Consider the following 7,163-nt stretch of genomic DNA (forward strand, 5'->3'; position numbering starts at 1 on the left):
CATATGAATGTTTAGCATAGCTGCCATATCTGCCATTTTTGTCAGAAGCTGGGAATAGGTGACAGGGGATGGATCACTTGATGATTACACTGGTCTACAATTTTTGAGAAGTCGTCTGCTTCAGAGATAAAATGTGCTATTTATTATGTATTTTGATGTGCTGAATTCAAATATGACAATTAAAACAACTGATTGGCTACTGTTTCTAAAATATTTAAGTTTTTACATTTGATGTCTATGTATATTGTGTAGATAGTAGAGTTTTAATCATACATTGTAAACCTAGGTCTTTTCATGTGTTTATGGTTGCTTTACATGATAATATTTCACCTGTCCTGTTTATGTAACACTTTAAAAATCAGCAAAAGGGTTATATAAATAACATTTATTATGAAACAAAAGGCAAAAAACTATTATGTACATAGTTTAGTCCTATTCAGTGTCTACTCGGCGCTTCTTGGCTTGTCTCTTGTATTCATTAAATGGAGTATCTCTTGTCACTGTCCAGCAATAGTCTGCAAGCATTGATGGGCTCCATTTGCCCTGATAGCATTTCTCCATTGTTGCAATGTCCTGGTGAAATCGCTCGCCGTGCTCGTCGCTCACTGCTCCGCAGTTTGGTGGAAAAAATCTAGATGAGAGTGCAAAAAATGTATCTTTAGTGACATGTTGCAACCAAGGCTTTTGTATGTCTTGAGGAGGTTTTCCGCCAACAACCTGTAGTTGTCTGCCTTGTTGTTTCCGAGAAAATTTATTGCCACTACCTGGAAGGCTTTCCATGCTGTCTTTTCCTTGCCACGCAGTGCATGGTCAAATGCATCATCTCGAAGAAGTTCACGAATCTGAGGACCAACAAAGACACGTTCCTTTATCTTAGCTTCACTTAACCTTGGAAATTTTCCACGGAAGTACTTGAAAGCTGCTTGTGTTTTGTCTTGACAAAAGTTGGCCTTGACAAAGTTCTTCATCAGACCCAGCTTGATGTGTAAGGGTGGTAACAAAATCTTCCTTGGTTCAACAAATGGTGGATGCTGAACACTTTTCCTCCCAGGCTCCAATGACTGTCGGAGTGGCCAGTCTTTCTTGATGTAGTGTGAATCTCTTGCACGACTATCCCATTCGCAGAGAAAACAGCAGTACTTTGTGTATCCAGTCTGCAGACCAAGCAAGAGAGCAACAACCTTCAAATCGCACAAAGCTGCCACTGATGTTGGTCATAGTTTATGCACCTCAAAAGTTGTTTCATGTTGTCATAGGTTTCCTTCATATGGACTGCATGACCAACTGGAATTGATGGCAAAACATTGCCATTATGCAGTAAAACAGCTTTAAGACTCGTCTTCGATGAATCAATGAACAGTCTCCACTCATCTGGATCGTGAACGATGTTGAGGGCTGCCATCACACCATCGATGTTGTTGCAGGCTACAAGATCACCTTCCATGAAGAAGAATGGGACAAGATCCTTTTGACGGTCACGGAACATGGAAACCCTAACATCACCTGCCAGGAGATTCCACTGTTGTAGTCTGGAGCCCAACAGCTCTGCCTTACTCTTGGGTAGTTCCAAATCCCTGACAAGGTCATTCAGTTCACCTTGTGTTATGAGGTGTGGTTCAGAGGAGGAGGAGGGGAGAAAATGTGGGTCCTGTGACGTTGATGGTTCAGGACCAGAAGATTCATCCTCTTCCTCTTCCTCGTCTGACTCAAGTGAGAATGATTCTGGTGCATCAGGAACCGGCAGTCCTTCTCTGTGGGGTACTGGACATATAGCTGATGGAATGTTTGGATAATGCACAGTCCACTTTTTCTTTTTTGACAAACCTTTCCCAACTGGAGGCACCATGCAGAAGTAACAATTGCTGGTATGATCTGTTGGCTCTCTCCAAATCATTGGCACTGCAAAAGGCATAGATTTCCTTTTCCTGTTCAAACACTGGCGAAGATTTGTTGCACAAGTGTTGCAGCATATGTGTGGGGTGCACCTCTTGTCCTGATCTCCAATTTTGAAGCCAAAATAAAAGTGATAGGCTTTCTTAACCATAGTGGTTATACTGCGCTTTTGTGATGCAAAAGTCACTTCACCACAAACATAGCAGAAGTTATCTGCACTGTTCACATAAGTACAAGGCATCTCTGCTCACTTTGGCTAAACAGAAATGTGTCCCTTTGCAAAATCAAACACTGACAAATAAGAGAGCACGACACTGTATGATTTCTAGAGCTGATATAGGGCAATTTGCTCAGCAGAGTGATGTAAGCTTCGTTATGATTGCATCATCCATGACTTCTAGGAATAACATGATGCAATTCATATAATGTATGACGCAATACCAGCTTCAGATTGCATCATTCATTGTTTTGCCTAAAAAGCAAGTACTGTCCAAACCCAGTCATAGATTTATTCATAGATCCAGTCAAAGATGTATTTTAGTCATTTCTGGTTTAAATTGAGATCCCTTCCCTTTATAACTCACTTATCCTCCGCCATTCCCAAGTCAAGGGTCATATATACTGACCCAATAGCATATCTTGAAAACTAGAGCCAATCAACAATTTTCAGCATCATTTTCGTTCTCAGTGACCCAGAATTAGTAAAGTTTGACTACATTTATTTCAGAAGCATTTTGGCTGTAGAGCAGTGTTTCCTGTTCTGTTCATTCCCTCTGGGGCATCTGGCATTGGCCACTGTCAGATGACAGGATACTGGGCTAGATGGACCTTTGGTCTGACCCAGTATGGCGGTTCTTGTGTTCTTATGTAAATACCTTAAAATACCCGCTAAAACAGTGCTACGCAAATGTCTGTTCTCACTTACAGGTGGCATTGTAAATAAGAAGCGGGCAGCATTATCTCCCATACATGTAAACAAACTTGATTGTCTGAGCAATTGGCTGAACAAGAAGTAGAACTGAGTGGACTTGTATGAGGTGAATTGAAAAACTTTAAAGTTACAAAAAACAGGAATTAACCTCCCTCTTAGCATAGGAAAAATTCACAAGCTAAAACAAAAGATAATCTAGCACATTTCCTTATTTTACTTACAATTTTTGTAATCTTAGATGCTTATTTCAGGCAGGGTTTTAGGAGAGGTTTTTTTCCTGCCTGGTCCCTCTCTCTATCCCGGACAGAACAACAAAGAGAGCACAAACAAAACCTCCCCCCACAGTTTTGAAAGGATCTTCTTCCCTTATTGGTCCTTTTGGTCAGGTGCCAACCAGATTATTTGAGCTTTTTAACCCCTTATAGGTAAAGGAGGGATTTTATGCTACCCTTAGCTGTATGTTTATGACAGGATGGCTTTGCACAAATGGGCTTCCCTAACTGCGGAGGGGCAACAGATGGCATGCACATGCCAATTCTGGCACCAGACCACCTAGCCACCAAGTAAATTAATCACAAGGGGCATTTCTCAATGGTTCTCCAGGCGCTTGTTGATCACCGTGGGCGTTTCACAGACATTAACGCAGGCTGGTCCGGAAAGATGCATGATGCACGCATCTTTCGGAACACTGGCCTGTTCAGGAAGCTGCAAGCAGGGACTTTCTTCCCGGACCAGAAGATCACCATAGGGGAAGTCGAAATACCCACTGTGATCCTGGGAGACCCCTGCCTACCCCTTAATGCCGTGGCTCATGAAGCCATACACGGGACAACTTGACAGCAGCGAAGCGCAGTTCAACAACAGGCTGAGCAAGTAGAGAATGACTGTGAAGTGTGCATTTGGCCATTTAAAAGCCCACTGGCAATGCCTGTATGGGAAGTTGGACATGGCCGATGACAATATTCCTATGCTTACAGCCGCATGCTGTACGCTCCATAATATTTGTGAAGGGAAGAGTGAAAGCTTCACTCAGAGCTGGACCCCAGAGACTCAGCGCCTGGAGGCTGTGTTTGAACAGCCGGAGACCAGGACTATTAGAGGGGCACAGCGTGGGGCCATAAGGATCAGGGATGCCTAGAGGCAGAAATATGAAGCTGAAAGCCACTAATATCTGTTGCTATGCTTGGGATTGCAGTGCTTGTAATGCTTTTAGGTGATTGGTGCATATGATACAAGAAGGGGCCTTAACATAATTGTATGTTGCTTTGCAGGGCTCTTTTTGCTTTCACTTAATAGAATAAAGATTGCTTTCAGACAAACACAATTCTTTTATTGAAGGACAACAATCGGAGGAGAGAGTCAAATGAAAAAATTCATCAGCAGGGAGGGGGAGGGGGGAAAGGGAAGGTCTCCAGAGGAGGAGGGGTCCCAGGACAGCTACAGATTTGTGTATGTCCAGGGATCATACCCAACCTTCCCCTTTGGAGTACAATGCAGCGGGTGCTGTACTTCAGCAGGGCCAAACTGCAGAGGAATGGGTGTTGAATGCAGTGGGTAGTGGGAGTCCACAGTGCTGGGCTGTGAGGAGGGAGGAGTGGAATGCTGTGGGTAAAAAGTGGAACCAGGAGGTTGATAAGAATGTGCTGGAGGTATGGAGGGGGTGCATGGGAAAGAGTTTTGCGACAGCGGCTGCAGGGGAGGACGGGTACGGAGCTGCTCGATTTGAAGAGCTAGTATCGCCTGGAGCGTGTCCGCTTGGAGCTCCATAACTGTTAAGAGCCGCTCCGTGGCTTCTTTCTAGTGTGCCGCATTCTTTTGTTCCCTCTTCTCACTGTCCTGCCACTCCTTCAATTCCTTTTTCTCAGCGGCGGAGTGCATCATAATTTCACGCACAAAGTCCTCCCTAGTTCTTCTTGGACGCTTCCTAATTCTTCGCAACTGTTCTGCCGCCGATAACAGAGAGGGAGGCTGTGCTCCCAAGGTCATCTCTGAAGTTTAAATGCAACATTTTACAGAAGCAGTATTGTTTGCAACACAGACAACACTGTTTCAGTGCTTTAAAACACAGCCAGTACTCACACACCTGTCACTAACTGGCTGACCCCAGGCAAGCACACACAAGCCACAAGACCCCCAAAATGGTGAGTTGCTACAGGGGCAGGGTAAATCACTGTTCCTGGACCCTGCTGTAAACTGGGCACATGGCTTTTGGGCAGTTGGGGAGAGCCAGCATTGTAGGGTGGGCCTGATAATCATTCCTGTCCCCACACTTTCCATAGGAGGTGATCATTATGGAAGATACCTCGTTGCTAAGGGGGAGCAGGGAATTAAGGGAGGGTCCTCTCCAAGCCTGCGGCTTCTGCCCTGGCCCCTATGCAGCTAGCCCGCGTCCAGCTCTTTATAGAATTGGCAGTTCGTGGGTGCAGCACCGGAGTGGCTGTTTGCCTCACGCGCCTCGTGGTAAGTATTCCACAGCTCCTTCACTTTGACCCTGCACTGCAGTGTGTCCTGGTCATGGCCCTTTTCTGTCATGCATCTAGAAATCTGTCTGTAGATATCATAATTCCTACGTTTGGAGCGCAGCGGGGACTGCACTGCCTCCTCTCCCCAAATACAAATGAGGTCCAGTAGCTCGGCATTGCTCCAAGTGGGGGATCGCCTGGTGCATGGAGCAGGCATAGCCACCTGGAAAGATGCGCTGAGACCACTGCACACATCACTGAGCAAACAGGAAGGGGACTTTCAAATCTGCAAAGGAATGTATGGGGTGGGGCTGACGGTGGGTCACCTGAGGGCAGGGCAGTAGAGTTCATACCGATGACCAGAGAGGTGAGAACAGGTATTGTGGGACACCTCCCAGAGGCCAATCGCAGCGCTGTAATCACCACGGTGTCTACACTGGCACTGCAGCGCTGTAGCCCTGCCGCAGAAAGCTCTACAACTCTTGTCGGGGTGGTTTTTTTAGAGCACTGCATCTGCACAGTTTCTGCACACTAAGTGGCTTGGCAGTGTGTACACCTCAGGAGTTACAGCGCTCAAAGCTGCTTTACTGCGCACAAACTTGACAGTGTAGATGGGGCCTAAGTATTAAGTGTGAGGTCTATATCAGAAAGGAAGGGCAGGGGCACCATTTGGGGGGGCAGGGGGACTCCTCCCCTCCCCCCTGAGTTTCGTACAGGAGGTGTGCTCCCAGGCAGAGCTCTTAACTACAGCACAGCATTAGTGCAGAGGAGAGGTGCCCCTGGGGCAGAGAGCAAGTATTTTGTTTAAAGACAGGGTGATCAAGATAAAAAAGGGCTGGTGATTAAATTAAGGATCTGGCAGTCAAGCTTGTAAAACAAGAATCCCTCTGTTGGGGGAGGGGGAGAGTTGTTTTGGAGAGAACACAGGGGACTCAGAAGAAATACAGGTCTGTCGCATCTTACACGCATTTAACATGCGCAATTTCAGCTTTACGCGGTCGGCAAAAACAAAAAAAAGAGAAAAATAACAATTTTAATACTGTACCTCTAGTGCGGGCGATTCTGCCCGCCATTCAACTCAATGTAATTTTGACTATACACGTTTTTCGCTTTACGCGCTAACCGCGGAACGGAACCCCCGCGTAAGATGAGACTCGCCTGTACAGCCAAGTCCTCAGAGCCAAGGTTACACTCAGAAAAGGGGGAGATTTGGGGGCATAGGTGAAAAGAAGGGGGCAAAACCCAGGGAAGGGATAGCAGTGTATAGAGAGGTTCCCACTCTGCCTGAGGTATTTATGTGGCCCCTCACAACATATAACCTAGTTCTTCTCACAGCCCCTCGGTGAGGTAGAGCAGTGCTGTTATCCCCATTGTACAGATGGGGCACTGAGGCACACACAGACTAAAGGCCAGATTTTCAGAGCTATTTAGGCACCTAGTGGGAAGGTTAGGTGCTTTGTAAGCCCCACTAGATGCCTAGCTGCATCTTTGGGTGCCTAAAAGGTTTTGAAACTCTGCCCTTAATGCACTGGCCTGAGGTCATACAGTAAGTCCATGGAGGGAGCAGAGCCCAAGTCTTTCAGGGCTAGCTCCCTATCCAGCAGACCAGCCTCTTTCGCTCTGCTGCATGCTGCAAAAACAAAGACTCTGATAGATGGGAGCAAAACCAAGGCAGCCAGTGCTCTGAGACTCCAGCAATCAGTCCCAGGTGCTTGGGAAGGATGTCATAGTTGACAGCATGAAAAGCAGCACAGAGGTCAGGAAGGATAAAGAAAGAGAGGATGAGAAGAGATCACTTAACTCCCAAAAGGTGGCAGGTTCTGCCCCAGGCTGGGTGATAGAGCAATGACTGCTGTGCAATTTTACATTTTAACTGA

Source organism: Malaclemys terrapin, chromosome 1 (assembly GCF_027887155.1).
Source record: "Malaclemys terrapin pileata isolate rMalTer1 chromosome 1, rMalTer1.hap1, whole genome shotgun sequence".
Taxonomy (NCBI): Eukaryota; Metazoa; Chordata; order Testudines; family Emydidae; genus Malaclemys; species Malaclemys terrapin.